Source organism: Xenia sp. Carnegie-2017, unplaced genomic scaffold, assembly GCF_021976095.1.
Source record: "Xenia sp. Carnegie-2017 unplaced genomic scaffold, XeniaSp_v1 HiC_scaffold_16, whole genome shotgun sequence".
Classification (NCBI taxonomy): Eukaryota; Metazoa; Cnidaria; class Anthozoa; order Malacalcyonacea; family Xeniidae; genus Xenia; species Xenia sp. Carnegie-2017.
Genome location: NW_025813469.1, coordinates 12,539,984 through 12,564,745, shown reverse-complemented (window position 1 = coordinate 12,564,745; position 24,762 = coordinate 12,539,984). Strand labels below are relative to the sequence as shown.

The following is a 24,762-nucleotide window of genomic DNA, read 5'->3' as shown; positions in this document are numbered from 1 at the left end:
TGTTTCTCGACGCTCCTATTTTGTAACTTCCGGAATTGGGTCCTACAAAGACTTTTCTTGTATTTTCATGCATATTTTCAGAGTGTCTGCAAATCACAGATATCACTAAAACGCTTTTGTCTGTGCTTCTGCTATGACTTTCAAAGTGTTGCATCACATAAAAACTTTCAAGTGTCTTGTCCGATATCGGCTTTGCTCTAAACGCCGTTAAAATCCAACATGTCCTGGAATAGCTAATTTACAGAGTAAAGATTTGTAAAATCGGTTGCACTAACTTCTGACTTTGTCCCCTTCACTGGAATCAATAAATTTATTCGTAAAATATATCAATGACGTCATGTTCTTTTTGGTGTATGTAGTGTGTAGAATGAGTAGGTGTGAACCAAGAGATTGGGACATCCCAGTGTCGTATACAGCACAGAACACGTTTAATCCTATAAGAAATGTTGTGGAGACAATGCACATAGAGGAAAATCCTCAATTGGAGGTGATTCGTCTCACTGTTGGTGAGTAGTTTTCAGATTTTATTTCGTAGTGTCAGCATTCGAAATAAGCGGTTTAAATCATAGCTAATGTTGAATTAGCGATTTCTGTCTTCGCTCAGTGGCAGACTTATCTCTAGTGTCATTAACCCTCGAGAACGCCGTCCAGGCGACTTCACAATTCTTTTGGATGATTGTATTTTCTCAACAAAAAAGAAACTTCGTTGGATTTCAAATAATGTTTCATTCTATTTATTGCCCTGTATAAATTGTTGCCGTTTTGAAATAATTACAAAACCCGTCAGGTCTCTTGGTGACGGTATCTATAATGGATAAAATTTTTTCCAAAGTTTCTAAACATAGGCGTACATGATGGGGAGGGGAGCAAGGGAGCAGGTGCCCTCTAAGAAAGTTTGGAGACTGAAAATTTGGACAACTTTTAACGTTAGTCGGGCTAAAATACGGTGGAACCTTCATTGTGAGTTTGGGAAAAATTTACTGCCCCCACAGAAGAGATAGCTCCTTACGCTTGTGTTTCTAAATCTCCGTGTGACAGCTAGGTCTTTGGATGACGGTATCTAGTAGACTGTATTTTTCTAAAGTGTCAAAACCTTTTGAAAAAGAAACTAATATTTAATCTTGGACAATTAGTTCAAAGATGACGAAGTTTTCTTTCTAAAGTAAATGGTTTGAACACAGGAATGTCGTTACATGTTTGTGAACCTGACTCTGAAGATGACTATCACTAAGGTTGTCGAAACGTCAGTCAACATCAACATCAACAGTTCTCCTCAGGACTCTACTATCCTGGACGATCTACATCTACAAACATGTGAAGTTTCATTAGCATTATCTGGGTTCGGTGCAACCCCTCACCTTCGGAGCCAACTTGTATGAAACTAACCTTCCAAAACCTTGCATGACTGAGTCATTGTTGAGAATATTTTTATATTCCAGGTGATCCCACAGTTTTTGGCAACCTACCACCAAGTGAAAAATGTGTTCAGGCGCTCTGTGACGCAATAAAGTCAGGAAAAAACAACGACTACAAGCCAGCCTATGGTTAGTTACACCGACAGCTTTGATCATAAGAATTAACCCTAATCCTAACAGAATCTTCTAGCTAAACAACAGTGCAAAATAGTTTTTCCTAAATCTTTCTTCCTAAAGCCAATTCTTGTTTTTACTTGATAACAATTGTTAGACTTTGTTTTAACTTTTCGGAACAAATAAGTCCATTTAAAGAACGCTTTTTCAAAAAGATTGATTATCTTCGTAATACAAAGGGTGTATAAAATCCTTCAACATTTTGAAATGAGAAAATATGCCAGTTCTTCGACGATGCCTTGAAATGAATTCAATCAAAATCACAAGATTTTTACAACTTGCGCGATTCAGCTGTAATTCATACCCTAGGAGGCTGAACGGAAGTTAAAGGAATTTCATGTTCGGGATTTGCATTGGATATAGGATTGCAATTTTTTTTACACAACCTGTGTGTGTTCCACTATTCCAGTCATATACAATCATCTGTATTTGTTTTTGTAGGATGCAAAGAGGCACGAAATGCCGTTGCAAAATACACTTCAACACCTGAATACATCGTGGATGCTGAGATACATATTCCTGCTCCATAACTATAGGGACACATGTTGATAGTGATATTCAAAGAGTATTTAGGAGTTTTTCATGTCAACATGTTTTGTTGTTGCCCTAAAGCCATTGTCTCTAATTTTACTTCAAGCTGCTTAACTCTGAAAAACGAACCTTTATTGATGTCTATGTCAGCATAAAGGACTCCCTCTCTTATGTAGACAGAGAAAGCTGACTTTTATCCCCTTCTGCCCTCCCCAAGTTTTGGCATCCCACTAAATTCCATTAAAATACAACTCGTTGACAATTTTCAAGCAAAATGTAGTTGTTTGCTTGCATTTTATCTCATTAAATCATTTGCAATGAATAATATTCTTGAAAAACGGTTTTTAGTTTACACAGGGTCTTAGCATCTGTGTTGAATACACTTCTCTCCCTCCTCTCAATAAGTTGTCGATAAGGAAGAAAGTTCATTTAATATTTACGTGTTTTAATCTCACCATTAAAAATACGGGGTGGTGAACGCGAGTAATGTATGCACCTACTTAAAATGTACTATGTCTATCAAGGGAGGAGATCTTAAAAGCAGCTCTACCCGATTTTTACAGAAACGAGAGAGTCGGAACCTTTCACATGAAAAATTCTATGAAAACGCCTATACTTCTATATTTATGTTGTTTTCTTTACAGGATGTTGTATTGGCCAGCGGTTGCTCTGGAGCAATCGAGATAGCATTAAACGCCTTAGTTGATCGTGGTGATAACATCCTAATTCCAAGACCTGGTTTCTCTCTTTACAAATGCATCTGTGGATCGAGGGGAATTGAAGCACGATTTTATAAGCTCTTTGTAAGTTTGTGCAAATTAAAGATATTACGTTTACGTTACTGCTTACGATTAAATTTTATTGTGTGCTAATTTTTTTAATGGCGATTAAAGACTGTTCTAATTATGTTTTCATTTTGATAATGAAGAATAAAGACTGTTCTAATTATGTTTATGGAGATTAAAGACTGTTCTAATTATGTTCTAATTATGATAATGAACATTAAAGACTGTTCTAATTATATTCTAATCATGATACTGGAGATTAAAGACTGTTTTGATATATACTTAATTAAAATCAAAGATTCAATAGTTCGAAGAATTCTCTTAAAACTAACCTCGAGTCTTGCTTTGGACTTTATGTTCAAATGAATAATGATTATTCATAATTTTCAGCCTGAAAATGGTTGGGAAGCCGACTTGGACGATATGGCTTCACATATTGACGAGAGAACAAAGCTTATTGTCGTTATCAACCCATCAAATCCCTGTGGTTCTGTGTACAAAGAGAACATTTGGAAGAAATTTTGAACAGTAAATATCTCAAGACATGTACAAGTTTTTCCGCCGATTTGACCAACAAACTTCGTGCATTCATATTGGTCTTATTTTCTTACAGTTGCTGAAAAATACCGCGTCCCAGTTCTCTGTGATGAAGTTTACGCGCATGTCGTAAGTGTTCGTTAATTGCATGTCACGTGACGATTTTGACTTTCCGATGCCTAAATTTAACCGACTTTTAATACGTTCATGTTTCAACTAATGTAAAGTCATCACGATTGTAATATTCGCTTAGACATGAACGCTTCAAAATATTTGTGCATCTCGAAGTTGGGTAAAATTCAACTGAATAAAATGGGCGTGCAGCCCTGCGGGTTGTACGATTCATGACAAGGTTGCATAGCAAAATATTGGTAAACCCCAATGACCTAGAATTCAATATACATACTAGTTGTCTGACTCTGTCGAAATTTAAAAAACGAGTGAAACAAGCCGCCATTTTGAAAGGTGGGAAACTTGAGGATGTTTATATTACGACTAATATCTGCTTTTCCTGAGTTGATATAGAGTTGAAGCGCTGATGTAGTCTAGATTTAATTTTTAACTGTTTGTTAGGATTGGTTGTTACGACATCTTTCAAGATGGCGTCCTTGCCTCACGTCGACACGGTTGTTAGATATGCAGGGGGTTGGGTTCTAAATTTTATTGGTACTGCCCGAGAAGGTGATCAGGCTTGGCAACAATAAATGAGGCTTGAACTAAATTAACTTTTTCTCTTATTTCCTGCAGACATTCGGCAAAGAGCCTTTCCATAGCATGGGAAGTTTAACAAAGAATGTTCCTGTTCTAGTTGTCGGTGGCATCGCCAAAAGGTGAGCATGCGCATTTCTATTGCATTACGTCATTTTAAGGAAACCATATAAACGTTGTGTGTCAATGACAGGTTCTTGGTGCCAGGCTGGCGTATCGGATGGATTGTAATTCACGACAGAAATGATTCCTTTGGTTTTAAGGTATAAATATATCGCTTGTAGTTATGGACTAGGCTCCATTAATACCATCAAGAATTTATATCTTTGCTTTGCTTTGGCTGTTTAAAGTCGAAGTTGAAAGAAAACGTTTTTTCGGTATTCCTTAAAATCAACGGTACAATCATTGTTTTTGTTGTCATGTTAATCGCCATCGTATTGAGATAGTTATGACTCCAGATCAATAGCTAAGTCATCCTGTTTTACTCCAACGCAAAAATTTTGTGTTTATCTCCTGGAAAAATTGGGAAAAATAAATTTTCTAAAGATATGAACTACAGTCAAAGCTGTATAAAGCGGCCCTGCATTTAGCGGCCCTGTATTGAACAGACACTTTGTAAAGTCCAGAATTAAATCATGTATAATTCGTAGAATGAAGCCTCTATTGAGCAGACGCGGACACCAAATTTGTCCAATAACACAAAAACCTGTGTTTAACGAACAATTTTTCAAAATATTTCACGTTATCTACAGACATAATGTTACTCACAAACATACTGTCTCAACAATTACGAAGACATTTTTCATAATGCAAGTGCATTAAAGATAAAATACTTATATCAAACATGAAATTGTTTTCCAATAATTATTAAACATAACTTGTCAATGTCAAATGTAGTTTGTCGTTGTCTAAAAAAGATGACATTACAGCAAAATCTTCGTTCAGCCACTTATTACTTACTGAATATTACTAAATATTACCAAAAATATTTCTCAGTTTCTTTATTATTAACTGAAGTCATTTCTAAATATATCTGCACCGTTTCGTTGTTGATTTTACCAGTTATGTTATTTTCAACGGAGAGAGGACTGGTGACAAGTATCTCTGTTAAACGGACACCTCCATTAAGCGGACGCTAGTCCGTTCGCCGAGGCAGTCCGCGTAAGACAAGTTGGACTGTATAATTTTCTTAAAAAAATGGAATGGCAGAAGTAAAAGTTAAGGTCTTGCTTCGCCATTACTCCAGACTTTCAGGAAGAATAAACATTTTAGAGAAACGCATTTACCTCAACTTCAAACGATGGCTGTTGGTGATTGATGTTAAGAGTGCAATAATTGCAAAATACTTAATTATTTTTTTAACTGTGTTTTAGATAAGACAAGCCTTACGACGTCTCTGCCAGGTTATTGTTGGTCCATGTTCGGTGATACAAGCTGCACTACCGACGATTCTTTCCGATTGTCCGACTCAGTTCTTTGAGAAAACACTCAATCTTATGAAGGTAAAGTACATACTATTCAAAAACAATGGCGGACTTCTTGGTGAGAGGTGGGGTCCTTCAAATATAAGTTAAACAACTTCAGGTCGTCAATGTATATAGAACTTAACCAACTCATCATTGATTAAAAAATTTAAAACCAAGAATTTCGTCACATTTTATCATTATGTCATTTAGAAAACATCAAATATATTCTACGAAAGTCTTTCATTGCTGCCAGAACTTTATCCAGTCCGCTCACAAGGTGCTATGTATATGTTGGTAAGAGAAACTTGTCAATTTTCTTTTTGCTCGTTCATAATCTTAATCATAATCTCTTTAAAACGTGTCGGTTTTATTTTAGATCGGTATCAAAGTTGATAGGTTACACAACGTGAAAGATGATGTTGATTTTACACAGAAATTAATGGCCGAACAATCAGTTTTTGTTTTGCCAGCAACGGTAAGTTCCTCACTGTCGTTCAACCATGCATATATCCATGTTACTTCATCTTATTTTCATATGAAACATGTATGTCGTTGTACTTATCTCAAGTAGACATTTATTTAACTGAAGTGAATAGTTAGGTACACCTAAGTCGATAGTTTTGTACAGTGAGGTATAGCCAAGTGGATAGTTAGGTACACCCATGTACATAATTGGGCACTATCCTTTATCGATATTTAGGTACACATGACATTTGTCCGTAACACTTTGATGCAAATCCAGAAAAATTTCGATTCGTATTATGTCTTTTGAGCGTCTTTTTATTTTTGCCAAGTTTGGGCGAATTTTGTTTTGTACTTGTTTCTTTGCATGGCTGTCATTATGTCTCTACTTTACTACTCTAAAAGATGACAAGAAGGTTGTTGAAGTGTGCATAAAAAATCCAACAAACAAGTCTGGTCCTTGCCCACTATATTTTAGATCATTATCATTATTCATTTCGTTAAAATGTAGACTTCTTTTGTTATTTTGGCCAGCGCAGAAACAGTTGCATAGTAGAGAAAATTAATCAAAGTATTTTTCTTATTTTCTTCTGTGCAGTGTTTTCAATGCCCCAACTTTTTTCGCGTTGTCCTCACATGTCCCGTGGAGGTCGCGCGAGTCGCTTGCGAGAGGATCGCGCAGTTTTGTCGTGATCATCGAAAGAACGCTTTGACCAATGGACACATGCATCATGGGAATGGGATTTATCACGTCAACGGTTATTGATATTTCAAAAATAATATCATAGAACTTCTAAAAACTCAATAAAATATGGCGATGGCGACTTCTGTATGTTCTTAGTCTGTGCGAAATCAAAAATGGCGGTAAGTTTAGCGTTCTAGTTTGTGTCACAAACATGGACGCTACTTGAGGCCAATAATTGAAGCCAAATCTTACCCCAGACACGCAAGATTTCACCCCAGACATGCGTGTTTAGTATTTCGAGATTCTCTCACGGAGAGAAAAGTGATTGACTACACACGCGTGTCTGGGATATAATCATGGCTTCAAAAAATTATTAGGGTTTTGTATTACAGGTAGTGTTCCCATGTAATATCAGTTCAATAGTCACAAGTGTCCTTCTCAATCCCATGCTACCACTCCTTTTGCTCACACATTAGTCCAGGGAACCGGAAAAGGGATTGTTTTTTGAGGTTTTTCTAGAATGCTAGAAGTATATTTATTATATTAATCAATGTAGTTGTGAATATTTGTGTATATCTTTTATTAATGTTGGTCTTGGTAATATTATAAGGTGACAAAGGATTTGCTTTGTTTTGTTTTTCACTCTAGTTTACCGTTTCTTGAGAAAAATCCCTTTTTATTGATTTTGTTGTGATTTTATGTCCGATGTTTTCATACCTGAAACGGTATTATTTTCCAAAATCGATCCATTTTTGCATCATTTGAAAGTGATGAAATGCCTATAGATAGTAAAATGCACTTACATACGGTAGCCCACAAGGGACACGACTTCTTCATACAAAACTCACTTGCAGTCTTCACTTATTTGTAACCTGATCTATAGAAATAGACCTTCTCCGTAGAAATAGACCTTCTCCGTAGAAATGGCAAATACCGGCTCTAGATGTCAAATATATCGAATTCTTACAATTAAAAATGGCGGCGGAAACCACAAAGTGAAACCAGTGAACTCCATATATATGTATATATATCTGGAATGATAACGACAACACATTTTATAAATATAAAATTGAAGCCAAAGTCCTAGTCTCTTGCGCAGTTTGTACGTCAGTTCCAGTCCTTCAAAGTCGAATATTCACGCGGTTTGTACGTCAGTTTCATTCCCCTGAGTGCCAAACATACACGGCCAATATAAATTTGAATACAAATTGCAAAAGCATAAACATATAAACAACATCACGATAAACAACATCACGACAAACAACACATGAGGCCAACTCTTTACAAAAGGTTATTTTTTACAGCTGAAACTTTAATACAGTGAGTTCGTTGTGACTTACAACTTGTAACGAGGAAAAGCCAACTGAAAATTACACTGTAGGCTAAAAAGACAATACAATAAGAAAATATGACGAGAAAATATTCTAGCAAAAATTTTTCTTACATCGGAAGGTAAATTTTCAAACGGTATCAGACAGTGTTTGTCTTTTTTGTCATTTCAGTGAATTTAAAGATCTGTTTTTCAGAAGAAAAAAGAAACTTGGATATCCAGTTTCATAAAAAATATTGAGTCTATAACTTGCATTTTACTTTTTACAGAGCAATTGTATTTTTCATCGATTTTGATAGGGCTGAAATACTAAATGGTTGTCATCTCGATATCAGTAATTGAATATCCTTAAAGACTTTGATATGTTTTAAAGGAAAACCGCAGCGTAAGAGCAGATCGACTAAGTTCACCTCACCTTGCTTCTCGATTTATCACTTTGATTCACTTTCCGTGAACCTTCCAAAAATTTCGTTATTTTTACGCTCTGATCAAGATCCGAACTCTACTATTACCAAGGGACAAATGATTTAAAAAAATTAAAATGAACACGCGAGAGACTAGAGCCTGACGTGTGATGACGAATGATGACAACAAATATTTTTTTGGCTTCAATTTTTAGCTTCGGTTATCATTCCAGTTATTCAAATGTCGAGTTCACTGAGTGAAACTTGTATAGCGAAAGTGAGGCCTTTAAAAGGCGCGTTTTTGTAGCGAATGTGGCACGAAATCTGCTAATGAGGTAGCAAAGTAATGTCAACTGCGGGAAACCAACATCTGCAGGTAATAAAACGTTTCTTCTTCAATTTTTTCTATAATGAATCAATAGAATCATCAATTATGAATTGTGAATATTAATTGTGCGTAAATATTATTGTGGTTATGTAAAAGATTCTGAAAAACTTACAATTTATTTTTATTTTACATGCAAATTTAATTTGCATTTATACATACATTTCTCTTTGATGCATTTACATTACATACCACCAGTATTTCCTTTTCAAATTTTTCTAATCAGAAAATCTACCTTTAACACCAAGCATTAATGAGCCAACATTATCATCCAGTTCAAATTCAAGTTTGCTGTGGCCAAATGACTCCAGTAGACCGATGTCAACATTAACATTCAATGAATATCGGAAAAGAAAGCAAGCGAGTCGAGCAAAGAAAATTCTATTGTGTAAGAAACCAAAACAACATGAGGATGTTAAAATTCAAGTTGGTGTTGTAGAAGCTGAAGGGAAAAGGTTAAAAAGGCTGAAGGGAGGAACACTACCCCTAATTGTCTCATCTCAATGTAATACAGCTGACTTAATGAAGGCTGCAATAAATAAACATTCGAAGCATTTTAGACAGTTCAATAAGTATACTTCCTACACTCTTCTCTATCCAGACCATTTTATTGTACAGAAGTTACCTGGCAGTGCAGCACAGTTTGTATTGAGTGAGTACAAACAGGAATTAGGAAAACCCTGTTCAAAAAATATTTTTATCTGTGTACTACAATAGATTTGGACAGAGTCCAAGATTTTCCGTATTCAGAGTCTGATGACTATGACTATGATGCTCAAAATAATGAAAAAACAGAGATTATACAACTGGAAAGTTTTACTAAAATTTCTGATACTTGCAATGAAATGGTGGTCACTCAAGATAAGGAGAAAAAGGAAGCAACAAAAGTAAAAAGCTTTATTGATATAAGTGATGATGATGACAAAAAATCTCCTCCGTCATCTGCAGAAACATCATGTCCAACTTGTTTCTGCATGTTTCCCTTTAATGAAATTGAAGGCACTATTTGTTGCGGAGTGTTCTTTTTTTTGCCTTCTGCCGATCAGCTGTTAGATGGGATGACAGCTGAATTTAGTGAAGAAGGAAGCAATTGCAAAATGGCAGAAGTTTATGTTTAAAAATTCTTTCTCGATTTCTTGCAGGATTCCAATGCTTTCCAAGGTATATCTGCTGTGTTGCAAATACAACATAATTGATGTATAATGTAAAAAAGATCTTCCAAAATTCTACTCCTGTTCGCAACCTGAAAAAATTGCCATTTCATTCAAATTTTTGTAGTTTTCTTTTTAATGTGCGGACACATATCGTAATACCTTGATATGTTCTTAATAAATTGGTGATGTCATGATACTTGTATCCCAGATGAAATTGTGGAAATTCTACAAATTAAAAGCAAGACATGTATTAATTGAAGTATTTTTCTAAATGTTTGGTATATGTCCCCGATATCACAAAAGTATATAATAGCTCACACATGGGATGAATCATACACATAATGAAATAATGTATGATCAAATCCTTCACAGACCACCGATCAGTGATCACTGTTATGATACTATGATTAAATTTACCTGAAAATTCCTTTCCGCAATTATGACAGTATTTTGATGCCTCATTAGGAAATTCCGTGCCACATTCGCTACAAAAACGCGCCATTTAAAGGCCTCACTTTCGCTATACAAGTTTTACTTTGTGGTTTCCGCCACCATTTTGAATTGTTAGAATTTGATATATTTGACATCTAGAGCCGGTATTTGCCATTTCTACGGAGAAGGTCTATTTCCACGGAGAAGGTCTATTTCTACGGAGAAGGTCTATTTCCACGGAGAAGGTCTATTTCTACGGAGAAGGTCCATTTCTACGGAGAAGGTCCATTTCAACGAAGAAGGCCCATTTCTACGGAGAAGGTCTATTTCTACGGAGAAGGTCTATTTCCACGGAGAAGGTCTATTTCCACGGAGAAGGTCCATTCCTACGGAGAAGGTCGATTTCAACGAAGAAGGTCCATTTTTACGGAGAAGGTCTATTTTCTACGGAGAAGGTCTATTTCCACGGAGAAGGTCTATTTCCACGGAGAAGGTCTATTTCTACGAAGAAGGTCGATTTCCACGGAGAAGGTTTATTTCCACGGAGAAGGTCCATTTCTACGGAGAAGGTCCGTTTCTACGGAGAAGGTCAATTTCTACGGAGAAGGTCCATTTCTACGGAGAAGGTCGATTTCAACGAAGAAGGCCATTTCTACGGAGAAGGTCTACTCCATTTCTACGGAGAAAGTCTATTTCTACGGAGAAAGTCCATTTCTACGGAGAAGGTCGATTTCAACGAAGAAGGCCCATTTCTACGGAGAAGGTCTATTTCTACGGAGAAGGTCGATTTCTACGGAGAAGGTCGATTTCTACGGAGAAGGTCGATTTCTACGGAGAAGGTCTATTTCCACGGAGAAGGTCTATTTCTACGGAGAAGGTCGATTTCCACGGAGGTCTATTTCCACGGAGAAGGTCCATTTCTACGGAGAAGGTCCATTTCTACGGAGAAGGTCGATTTCAACGAAGAAGGCCCATTTTTACGGAGAAGGTCTACTCCATTTCTACGGAGAAAGTCTATTTCTACGGAGAAAGTCCATTTCTACGGAGAAGGTCGATTTCAACGAAGAAGGCCCATTTCTACGTAGAAGGTCTATTTCTACGGAGAAGGTCTATTTCTACGGAGAAGGTCGATTTCTACGGAGAAGGTCGATTTCTACGGAGAAGGTCTATTTCCACGGAGAAGGTCAATTTCTACGGAGAAGGTCTATTTCCACGGAGAAGGTCCATTTCACGGGAAGGTCCATTTCTACGGAGAAGGTCGATTTCAACGAAGAAGGCCCATTTCTACGGAGAAGGTCTACTCCATTTCTACGGAGAAAGTCTATTTCCACGGAGAAAGTCTATTTCTACGGAGAAGGTCCATTTCTACGGAGAAGGTCGATTTCAACGAAGAAGGCCCATTTCTACGGAGGTCTATTTCTACGGAGAAGGTCTATTTCCACGGAGAAGGTCTATTTCCATGGAGAAGGTCTATTTCTACGGAGAAGGTCCATTTCTACGGAGAAGGTCGATTTCAACGAAGAAGGCCCATTTCTACGGAGAAGGTCTATTTCTACTGAGAAGGTCTATTTCCACGGAGAATGTCTATTTCCACTGAGAAGGTCTATTTCCACGGAGAAGGTCAATTTCTACGGAGAAGGTCTATTTCTACGAAGAAGGTCCATTTCTACGGAGAAGGTCAATTTCTACGAAGAAGGTCTATTTCACGGAGAAGGTCAACTTTACGGAGAAGGCTTATTTCTACGAAGAAGGTCCATTTCTACGGAGAAGGTCAATTTACGAAGAAGGTCTATTTCACGGAGAAGGTCAACTTCTACGGAGAAGGTCTATTTCTACGAAGAAGGTCCATTTCTACGGAGAACGTCAATTTCTACGAAGAAGGTCTATTTCCACGGAGAAGGTCTATTTCTGCGAAGGTCTATTTTTACGGAGAAGGTCTATTTCTACGGAGAAGGTCTATTTCTACGGAGAAGGTCTATTTCCATGGAGAAGGTCTATTTCACGAGAAGGTCTATTTCTACGGAGAAGGTCCATTTCTACGGAGAAGGTCGATTTCAACGAAGAAGGCCCATTTCTACGGAGAAGGTCTATTTCTACTGAGAAGGTCTATTTCACGGAGAAGGTCTATTTCCACGGAGAAGGTCTATTTCACGGAGAAGGTCAATTTCTACGGAGAAGGTCTATTTCTACGAAGATGGTCCATTTCTACGGAGAAGGTCAATTTCTACGAAGAAGGTCTATTTCCACGGAGAAGGTCAACTTCTACGGAGAAGGCTTATTTCTACGAAGAAGGTCCATTTCTACGGAGAAGGTCAATTTCTACGAAGAAGGTCTATTTCCACGGAGAAGGTCAACTTCTACGGAGAAGGTCTATTTCTACGAAGAAGGTCCATTTCTACGGAGAACGTCAATTTCTACGAAGAAGGTCTATTTCCACGGAGAAGGTCTATTTCTACGAAGGTCTATTTTTACGGAGAAGGTCTATTTCTACGGAGAAGGTCTATTTCTACGGAGGTCTATTTCTATGGATCAGGTTACAAATAAGTGAAGACTTCACGTGAGTTTTGTATAAAGAAGTCGTGTCCCTTGTGGGCCACCGTACTTACAAGCAGTGGTTTCATGTTCACGTGTTTCTTCTTTTCGTGACTCCCGCGCGAAGAAGGATTTTAGAAAGAATTTTATTTCGCCCTAAAGCATTGTTGCAGCAATTTTCTCCTTTGCACGTTAGCACAAAGCAGTTATGCGTCTGCCTATTCGTTTTTTGGGACTGTATACTATCCTACTGTACGCGCAGTTGACACAAATTCTCAATTTTACTCAATATAACTATTCCGCATCACAGAAAACCTTAAAATTTCAAGCTTTTACCTTCATTGCCAGCGACAGAAGACCCTGACTTTCAAACTGTCACAACTAATAAAGTATTAACATAAGTTCCTATTTCCGTTCTTTCATAGGTTCCTAGTATCAAATAACAACTATCTATTACTTATTTATATAAGTTCCGACAATTGTCATATTCATTTCATGCTTTAAACCAAAACAAGAAACGAAGGGTGAATACATGTGTCTTCATTTTTTATCATAAATATGTATTTCCTAGGTGAAAGTGTGTCAAAAAGCGCTCAAATACTGGCAAATCGCATCGACAAAATATCTATAACAAATTCAACTAAAACATACAAATGAATGTAGTATGAAAGTAAAATACCTTTTCAGCATTTAAATCCATCAAATGGTTGCCCCAAAGTCCACACAAATACAAGGAAAAATAAACGCAAATATCAATGTATTGAAGAAATTGTGTTTCTCATTTGTTGACCAGAAAATAGTCGTATGTCACTCGTATGTACTCGTATGTTAAACGTATGTACTTGTATGTTACTCGTATGTACTCGTATATCACTCGTATGTACTCGTATGTTACTCGTATGTACTCGTATGTACTCGTGTGGTGTTTTAGTCACGATCGAATACATTGCACATAGTTGAAATTTTCATAACAATAACTCGACTTTAGCATCGATATTTGAAGTATGTTTACATTATACACATATAATTATACAATCTATGACAATCTATCTTTAGTATAATAAAATCTATCTTTAGTATAATAAAATTTGTTCACGCTATATTTTCATTGAAAATACTAAGCCCGCCCAGAACTTGGTTTCCGATGAATGAAATGCGGTAATATATATCCACAACAAGACATCGACATTTGAAGTATGTTTACATTATACACATAGAAATAAAAATATACGACAGCGCTAGTAAAAGATGCTACCTTTGCCTCAAAGAGAAATTCTTCATCCTCTAACAACCATCCAAATCATTCCTCAATAAACGCAACGAACTTGTTTCCTCTTGTCGCCATATATCCAAAACACTCCTATGTAATTTGTAACTATATACCCATAGATATAGTAGGTCTAGATTGCTGACGAGTGTGACGTGATATAAGACTGAAGACGGCAGCGTGACATTCATGATAAATCCAAGATGGCGCAGGAACCGGGCAAAAAACCTAGGGCAAGTATTAGGCAATTGTTGTTTTTTGCAGTTTACTTCGTTTCAGTGTTTTCAAAATCCTCTAATCAAGTTTTATTGGAAACAAAGCGTTATTAATATTGTTTTGAAGCCATATTAGACAATTATTATTGGAATACAGGCGAAAATATCGCTTGCGAAGTGTTGTGTAAATTGGTCGTTTGGTTGTCTCGAGGCGTTTGTCTACCAAACTAAACGGATTTCGTCTGCTTTAGTTCCCATAATTGTTTGTCCACATTGAAATACATGATATTGAATACATACAAAAACATGGAAAAATTAATCTTCCTCGAAGGGCTTTATCTGCTGCTTTTACAACTTTTACCAAAGAGGAGGATGGACTTGTAACCTTGCCATAGGTCTTGAAAGATGTTAAGCCTGACTTTAATCTATATCTATGTATACCTCAATATATCTATGTATATACCTCAATTAATAGATCGTGACTAAAACACCACACGAGTACATACGAGTACATACGAGTGACATACGAGTACATACGAGTACATACGGCTGACATACGAGTACATACCAGAGCCCTCTATAGAATAAGAGTTGGGACAAACGGTCTGGGGCGAGAGAGGAGCCGCCATTTTGGTTCCTACTTGCAAAGTGAAACTATAATAATACTATTGGAAATTGGGTTTATATGCAAAAGAAGAAAGCAATTTAAGATTATTCCATGGTAGTATCAAATATATTAGGAATAATAGCAAGCTCTTTGATTTTTTTAACGATTTGCGGCAGACCTGATTTAATTTCATTGGTTTGAGCTTCGTTTGCTGTTTACTAGTTCGTGCTTCAAATTGATCGTGACCCATTGTAAGAAGTATTTTTCGTACGTGAACGTGTTTTCTCGGCTTATGTTCCGACTCTGTAACAAGTTTTCAAGATCTTTAACCTTGGTGGCAAGCGGCAATGTTATCCTGGCATCAGTGTTATCAAATACTTGGACAAGACTTTGTTCGAAACTTCGAATCATCGTAATCATGCGGTTTTGGTCCGGAGAGATTTGTGTTCAAGATTTGTAACAATTTAATGGTAGTGAGTGGTTTATGCCCCCCCTCCCCCCAATTTAATCCAAGCATGATATTTTTTATTCTGAAAGATCACAAAATTTTCTTGCTCAGCAGAAAATGACAGACTTTTTTACTTTTTAGTTATTGAAATATGCAATGATTTGACCAAGATGCATTTGGCCAAATGCATCAAAACCATGTTAGGATTAATATATTACGTATATATTCTGATATTTTTGTTACTTCATTTGATAACTTCCGTTCTTCCTTTGATACGCAAACGATTATTACGCAGCGCAATCAAAAAGCGAACAAAGGAAGAACGGAAGTTATCGAATGAAGTAACAAAAATATCAGAAAATTGAATCGTATTTCCTTTTTATTGTTGTAATTTATGTATCATATTACTTTTATATAAACCTTGTATCACTTATTATTTCACTCATACTGAAGATGGCATCATGAGATGTCGAAACATGTCTATTTTCAAAAAACTTGTCGTTTATATTAAATGCGCATTAGCAATAGTGCTTTTACGAAATTTTGTAGAAATGGTGCTCTAGTTTTTATAAGATCTCGTTCGGTCAGTTTAGTTTAAAGCTTGTCAAAAATGATCGCTAAATCACAAAAATGCAGTACGCGCGTTTAGCGGTTTTTTCAAGAAAATAGTCATTTAGTGTCATGTAAAGTGTTGTAAAGTAACTCTTGAATATTTGCCAGTAAACTATCATTAAATAAACAACATAGCAGGAGCATTAAGTTTTATTTGGATTTTCTTCGTAGTTTAAAATTCCCTTTATTTTTCTCTCGCAATCGATTTCTTCTTTTTCCTATGTAATTTGAAAAATTTTCTTGCAACGGTAAAATCTGATTTTTGGAAAATGCTGTAAATCGTTGCTGTAAACATATTAATAGTTATTATGATGATTTGTTGAAATTTTAAAAGAAATAAACATTTTATTTGAATCGAGTATACATACAAACACAGTTAATTTTACTAATGTTTTTTCTTTCGACAGAGACGCAATAGATTTATACACAAGCTCTACGAGTACAAATCATCAAAACGTCATGTCTGTTGAAAAATTACTGCTCCATTTAGTTCAATTTTGTACGAATAAAGCCCAAGATACTGCAGCAGACAGCCTAGAGAACGGTGACGTTGGTAATGAAGTATTTCGCAAACTTATCATACGAGATTTACACAACATCAAATCAATGCTAAATAATCTTTTGAAAATAGACCTTTCCTCCAGTTTGACCTACTTGAACGAAGGATTTTTTCTACTTTTTAAAAGCATTGACGAAGTAGAAAGTGATAGAGAATGTGAAGAAGCAAGTAATAATGATGAGTCTTAGGCAACTTGTACTGCCATCACCACCAGGTATGATCTTTCCCGTGCAATACAACATTCAAAGGATTTTGAAATGGCAAAGGATCGATTTAAAAAATGTCGTGAAGAAGCAACAAGAGCTTTCAACAACAAAAATTTAAGCTTGGAGGACAGAATATTTGCCGTTATTGTTAAGATCATGCCACAAATTTTTGAATGTCCGGAGCATCAGGGATTGTCATTCGTTTACGTGTATCTTATACAGAAGAACTGCATAATTTGGACGGTGTTCGTAAAATGTTCTCTGTTTTTATCGGTGGTGGCATGAGAGCGATGTTCAAACAATCCCAAAGAATGGAAAACATAAAGTCTGTCATTCTTCTCAACCATCATTTATATCAGTTTATTTTAAGGATCAACAAGAATCATGATCATTTATCAACTTGGCCAAGTATTGAACTTGGAGAGGGTAAAATATTTAATCCAGTACAGGACTGGCGCAAGGAATTCGCTGTCGAGTCTTGGTATAAAAATTTGATTGAATCTTCCCAAGAAATGGAAAAAATGAAAACCATGATGTTTGAACTTTTGGACAAGATGACTATAAATGAACATTTTGCTCCAACATTGACATCACCAGTTAAATTAGTTATGGATTTATTAAGAAGTGATATTTAGGTTGCTGGAGGTTACCCACGTGGTTCTTTAAAGAGTGTTGACATTTTTTCATGGAAGGAGAAGAAATGGTTTAACATTGCATCAATGGAAAATAACACTGGTGTGCTTCATCATTTATTTGTAATGATAATTTATTTGTTGTTGGAGGCGGCAGCAGCAAGTCAATGGAGACATTGAATTTAAAACAGTCTCCTTTGACATGGAGAAAATTTCCTGCAGAGCTTCCTTATAAATGTTGGGGTCATCAAACTGTTGTTTATAAACAACAAATCCTTCTAATTGGAGGAGAAATTGATTGGAAATTATCAGATTTGATCAGTGAAGTACAGATTACTGGTACAACATCTCATGTTTTCAAAGAGTTGTGTCATATGCCTGAACCACGTTTCTACCATGGAGCTTTTGTTGTTGATGGTAAAGTTCTTATTTTTGGAGGAGAGAAAAAACATTGCAAAGTTTTGTCCAGTGTTTTGGAGTTTGATCCAAGGACTCTTATATTTAAGGAAATGCCTCGATTACCTCATCCATTGTGTAATATGGCAACAGTTCAATGGAGAGATCAAGTTCTTCTTCTTGGAGGTCGTAATGATGAAAGAGAACATTTGAACAGTGTTATCATGTATCATTGTAATACAGGTAAGATTACAGTCTTACCATCCATGTTGAAAAAGAGATTTAATTGTTGTGCAGTTATAACTGGTGATACAATTGTTGTCATGGGAGGTGATAATGATAAAGGTGAAGAACTTAAATCAGTGGAGGGTTTCGAAATGGGAAGTAGTTCTTCATGGACATATCTTCCTTCAACGAATAAATCACGATGGGGAGCAATTGCTGAAGTTTTACCTTTTGGACAAAAGTATGTCTAAGACACGAAATTTCATTAAGTTATGTAACGTTATAACTCATCAATGTTCGTTTGGACTACATTGGATGATAAATTTGTAAAATTTAAAATGTATAGTTCAAAAGTTTATATAATCACTAACTATTTTGATAAATTTCTAAAATAGGTGAATGGCTTTTGTATTTAAATAAGTTTGAGTTTTTAGAGGATAGTTTATACCTTTTTTCTTGTCCTTGTTTCATTGCAGTTTATTGAACAATAAAATACAAGTTTTCCATGATAAAAATTACTTTACTTAAAATATTTTTCGTAGTGGCAAAATACACTATTTTCCTGCTTACCATACACCACACTTACAAAAATTATCTTACACATTTGAAATGTTGTGAACACAATCACTTTCTGCATTACTGAAGTAATAATATTTAAGCCTGCTTCACACGAGTAAAATAAGCACGAACGTCAAGACTTTTGTCTCTATTGCCCTAGAGGTTTATAAAGACAAACACATTGCGATTTTCTTTAAATCTTCTTTTTGTTCTTCTTTTGTTCTGCTCTTAGCTTATGCTTGAATTATTTCCTTATGCCTGCGCTTATGTCGATGCTTATATCAAATGCTTCGTTGATTATCTTTGTTTTATCTTTTGCCTACGCTTGTGCTTATCCTTATTTCACTTGTGTGAACCAGCTGGCTTTAATCTTCAGACTCATTCTTAAAACCATTCGTTTTTCGCTGATAATAAAAAATCATAATGAGAAAATCAAATACAAAATTCGTTTTTTGTTTTTCAAATGAAAAATTGAATTCAAATTTTGTTTTTTGTCTTTTTGTGTTTCACGAAACTTGAAAATCGAATCAATTTTCGTTTCTTGTTTCTCCTGTTTTTACATCTACCAAAGCACAGAAGCAGTGACAAACAATGACCACATGAAGGATAATGTTGATTGTTGAAAATTATTTTTGGGCAAATCTTTTAAGATCAAAGTTGAGAATTACCTTAGTTTGTTCATATGATACATCATCTGTGTATTAGGTGTCTTTTTGTCTGCACTTCCTCCAAGTGAGTCAAAGTAGAGTCTTGTTTTTGAGAACTTATCTATAGTCTATATTACACAAAATTACTGTGGCATTTAGTTAAAAATTTTCTCTTTGTTAATTAAGGAATTATATGAGTTAATGTTTCTATAGGTACTAATTTTTGCATGTAAATCTGTGGACTCATGTGGTCTAAGTATGTATATAATGCATGTCTATATTTTATTATTTAGCTCAAATACTTACAAGTCGTGTCCAATGAATGCCATGGATATTGATTGGAAAAAGGATAATTTTGGTTTGGTGAAAAGATATATTAGCCTATGTGCATCTTGTGCTTGAGTTGTTTTTAACAATTTCTGAAATAAATGATTCTGCTGCAAGAACAATAGTGTAGTTTTCAGTTAAACTCCACAAAAAAGCGTCAATTATCTAAAATCAAAAGAAAGCATAGTTTGAAGAGATTTCCTCTCCAGTTTTACGTGTACATAGCACTCATGGTTATAAACAATTACTTATAATGATAAATAAGAAGACTATATTAGATGCTTTTTTCTCTTACAGAGTCATTCAGCCAACCAAGTTTGAATGTGGTGACTTCTTTTTCAATAATTTCTAATTCTTTTTCAGTTTTATCTTTTGGACTGACAAGTGACCAAAGATCTACTTTTGATACATTCACAGGACCAAATTCCAGCACAGTATCCCCAAGATATTGTCTTTCTGTAAATGCATTTATTCGTTGCCTTGGAGTCAGAAACAATAAATTGTATGTCGACTGTTTGCAAGTATCAGTGTAGGTAATATATTATTTAAAAACATAGTGCATCAAGATACTTTGACAATTTCAGCTCGTTTTACAATGAATCACTGACCTTTCTTGTTGTTCCAAGTTGTTGATTGGCGGTACTTCAGTTCTTTCTTGTGATGCCTGGATTTCCTCTGTTTCACTCTCATACAACAATTCTTGCTCAACTAGCTCTTCAAGTGCATTCTGGGACGTACATTGTCAGTGAAAATTATAATTTGTAAAAAGAGCTCGTCAGTCGAGGTTGCCAAAATGAAAATTATCTCACCTTGTTTGATGATACAGCGCACTTTTGACTTATGTCTGGGATCATTGTTGTGATATAGTTATTAGCATGCTTCTTTTTTCGACGAAAAGGCAATTTCATATGAAATAGTTGATGATACTCCACACTTGTTATTTCAAACACTTTTTTGTTGGACTATTTCTTATTGGCAAACCTTCACTGGCTGGGCAATTTCCATTTAAGATTTCGTGCATTTTATTTGGGTAATCAAGCGCTTCTTGCAAAGATTTTTGCTCGTTGACGGTGAATGCCTGATTTCGAACAAGGCTCAACTTCTCAAGCAATAAATTTCGCGTTGTGCAGTTTCCTTTAGTTCGCAAGATTTTTCTGTCTTAATTTTGTTTTCCTTTGTTTCACGTCTTCTTTCATCGTCTTGCACTATTACGTCATAAGTATTCTCGACAATCTCTGTATTGTTCTTGTTTTCATTATCAGTCTCCTCTTGTTTTCTCTTTTTTTTCATTTTCTTCTAGATTCAAGCCATTGTCCAATGTTATGAAAACGCTGTTTCCATAGTGTTGAGGGAGGGCTGTGAAATTCCTTTTATCAAAGGTATTAAAAATTGCGTACTTGTGTTTACAGGGAAATTGCGTTTTTCTCCACGAATCACAGCTACATTTTGGAACACTGAGATTGTTTTCTTACCATTTAGTTTTGTCTGATGAGCTCCTAACGGAGATATCACCTTTATTATTGTCGATGCAATCGACATCATTATCGCGAAATTTGCGCGATGCAAATGAACTTTTCATACAGTGCTTCATAAAGTGGTTTGGACCATTATTCAAATAGTACGGAGCATTCTCGTTGTACTTTTTTTATTTGCTGCTTTGTTTGAAGTTGGTGTCTTTGTAGTGCTGATAAGAGTTTGGAAGAAATGATTCTACCTTTATTGTAACTACACCATATATTGATTTTTCGATAGCTGTTTGAAGATAATTGTACTTAAAGTGTCTGTTTTGCGATTCGACGCCGTTTTTGGTGTTCACTATATTAACAGCTTGTTGTTTTCTGAAAATTTGAGCCCACTGTTCTTTGCAAGTCATCCATATGTTTTCAACGTAGCGTTTGATATGGGCTTTCTCATAAACTGATGAGATTAGAAGTGCTTCCAATGCATCGTTGAACTGATTTTGATGTGTTGATCTTGCCACTTGCTGTATAAGGTGGAGAAATTCTTACTGTTCTGATGAGCTGAGACCGTTTTTGGCCAATAGTGGCCATCTTTGCAAGCCTGAATACGGTGAATTCAAAATCACAAGATGTTTACAACTTGCACTATTCAGCAGTAAATTATCCCCAAGGAGGCTGAACGCAATTTAAAGGAGTTTCATGTTCGGGATTTGCATTGGACAGTAGCTGAAATTTGTGTGGTCTTCAAAGACTTTTTCAATATAGTCTACTAGTAAACAGTGTAAGTTCCCTTACTGTAACCAAACGCGATAAATATTCGTTGCTCTGTGGCTACATGAACCATCCGTAATGGAACTGATCGATAGTACCACGTAAAGTGGAATTTCGCTGCATTGTTCTAGCTTACATGATGCACAAATTTAGAATTTGTATTATGATTTGAGGAGTGTGGAAAGAATGGTTTGATAATTGTCAGTGTTTGCTTCACAAATGAAAGGATTGCTGTTGTTTTGATACACACTGTGTGTGTTCCACTATTCCAGTCATATACAATCATCTGTATTTGTTTTTGTAGGATGCAAAGAGGCACAAAATGCTGTTGCAAAATACAGTTCAACACCTGAATACGTCGTGGATGCTGAGGTACATATTCCTGCTTCATAACTATAGGGAAACTTGTTGATAGTGATGTTCAAAGAGTATTTAGGAGTTGTTCATGTCAACATGTTTTGTTGTTGTCCTAAAGCAATCGTCTATAATTTTAGTTCAAGCAGCTTTATTGATGTCTACGTTAACATGAAGGACTCCTTCTTATAAAGGCAGAAAAATCTAACTTTTCACCCTCTCCCCCCTTTCTGCCCCTCCACCAAGTTTTGGCATTCTATTGTATATTCCTTTAAAATACAGCTCATTGACAACGGTCATCCAAAATGTAGCTGTTTTCTTACGTTTCATCTCATTATATCATATGCAGTGAGTAATATTCTTAAGCAACAATTTTTAATTTACACAGGGTTATAGCATCCTTGTTGAATACTCTTCTCTCACCACCCCACTCCCCCCTTAAGATTTGTGTGTTTCAGTCTCACCATTTAAATTATGGGGGGTGAATGCAAGTAAAATACACACCTACATAAAATGTCAAGGGATAGGACACCTGAGAAAGCAAGGGCCCTAACCCGACTTTGACAAAATGAGAGATTCAGGGCTTTTTACTCAATTAATTCTATAAAAACGCCTATACTTCTATGTTTATGTTGTTCTCTTTACAGGATGTTTTGTTGGCCAGCGGTTGCTCTGGAGCAATCGAGATAGCATTGAACGCCCTAGTTGATCGTGGTGATAACATCTTAATTCCAAGACCTGGTTTCTGTCTTTACAAATGCATCTGTGGGTCGCGGAAGATTGAGACACGATTTTATAAACTCATTGTATGTTTGTACAAGTTAAAGATCTGGAGTTTACGTTACTGTTTAAGATTAAAGACTGTTATAATTAAGTTCTAATTATGATAATGAAGATTAAGGACTGTTCTAATAATCATGATAATTGTGATCAAAGAATAGTCTAATAATGTTCTGATTGTGGTAGTGGAAATCAACGACTTTTCCAATTTATTCTTCAATGAAGTCAAGCAGTCAGTAGTTCAAAGGATTCCCTACAAACTAACCTTGAGTGTTGATTTAGACTTTATGTTCAAATGATCAATGATTATTTATAATTTTCAGCCTCAAAATGGTTGGGAAGTCGACTTGGACAATATGGCTTTACTTATTGACGAGAGAACAAAGCTTATTGTCGTTTTCAACCCATCAAATCCTTGTGGTTCTTTGTACAAAAGAGAACATTTAGAAGAAATTTTGAACAGTAAATATCTCAAGACATGTACAAGTTTTTTCCGCCGATTCGACCAACAAACTTCGTGCATTCATATTTGTTTTATTTTCTTACAGTTGCTGAAAAATACCGCGTCCCAGTTCTCTGTGATGAAGTTTACGCGCATGTCGTAAGTGTTTGTTAATTGAATGTCACTTGATGACTTTTGAATTTCTCGATGCCCTAAATTTAACCGATTTTTAATACATTCATGTTTCAACTAATGTAAGGTCATCACGATTGTAGAATTCGCTTACACATGAACGCTTCAAAATATTTGTGCATCTCGAATTTGGGTAAAACTGAACTGAATAAAATGGGCGTGCAGCCCTTCAGGTTGTACGATTCATGACAATGTTTCATAGCAAAATATTTGTAAACCCAAGTGACCTAGAATTCAATATACATACTAGTTGTCTGACTCCGTCGAAATTTAAAAAACGAGTGAGACAAGCCGCCATTTTGAAAGGTGGAAAACTTGGGGATGTTTATATTACGACTAATATCTGCTTTTCCTGAGTTGATATAGAGTTGAAGCGCTGATTTAGTCTAGATTTCATTTTTAAATAAATGTTTGGATTGGTTTGTTAAGACATCTTTCAAGATGGCGTCCTTGCAACACGTCGACACGGTTGTTAGACATGCAGGGGGTTGGGTTCTAAATTTTATTGGTACTGCCCGAGATGGTGATCAGGCTTGGCAACACTGAACAAGGCTTGAACTAAATTAACTTTTTCTCTTATTTCTTGCAGACATTCGGCAAAGAGCCTTTCCATAACATGGGATGTTTAAAAATAAATTTTCTTGTTCTAGTTGTCGGTGGCATCGCCAAAAGGTGAGCATGCGCATTTCTATTGCATTACGTCATTTTGAGGAAACCATATAAACGTTGTGTGTCAATGGCAGGCTCTTGGTGCCAGGCCGGCGTATCGGATGGATTGTAATTCACGACAGAAATAATTCTTTTGGCTTTCAGATATGAATATATCGCTTGTAGTTATGGACTAGTCTCCATTAATACCAGCAAGAATTTATATCTTTGCTTTGCTTTGGCTGTTCGAAGTCGAAGTTGAAAGAAAACATTTTTTTCGGTATTCCTTAAAATCAACGGTATAATCATTGTTTTTCGTTGTCATGTTAATCGCTCTCGTATTGAGATAGTTATGACTCCAGATCAATAGCTAAGTCACCCTGTTTTTACTCCAACGCAAAATATTTTTTGTGTAT

At 35.9% G+C, this 24,762-nt stretch overlaps 1 protein-coding gene, 2 long non-coding RNA genes and 1 pseudogene across 3 annotated transcripts in view; 3 read left to right on the top strand and 1 right to left on the bottom strand.

The window, feature by feature from the left end:
* LOC124436604 (cytochrome b5-like) overlaps nt 1-24,762 on the top strand; it is an 83,070-nt gene that overhangs the window by 5,961 nt on the left and 52,347 nt on the right. The window lies entirely within an intron of this gene.
* LOC124436600 overlaps nt 1-24,762 on the top strand; it is a 30,179-nt pseudogene that overhangs the window by 1,919 nt on the left and 3,498 nt on the right.
* LOC124436614 lies at nt 14,549-14,907 on the bottom strand. Its single transcript, XR_006945408.1, has 2 exons — nt 14,868-14,907; nt 14,549-14,724 (listed from the first exon to the last, which is right to left on the bottom strand). It is a non-coding gene; the product is annotated as an uncharacterized LOC124436614 (long non-coding RNA).
* On the top strand, nt 23,500-24,366 carry LOC124436607. The gene is made up of 3 exons (XR_006945402.1): nt 23,500-23,526; nt 23,613-23,665; nt 24,288-24,366. It is a non-coding gene; the product is annotated as an uncharacterized LOC124436607 (long non-coding RNA).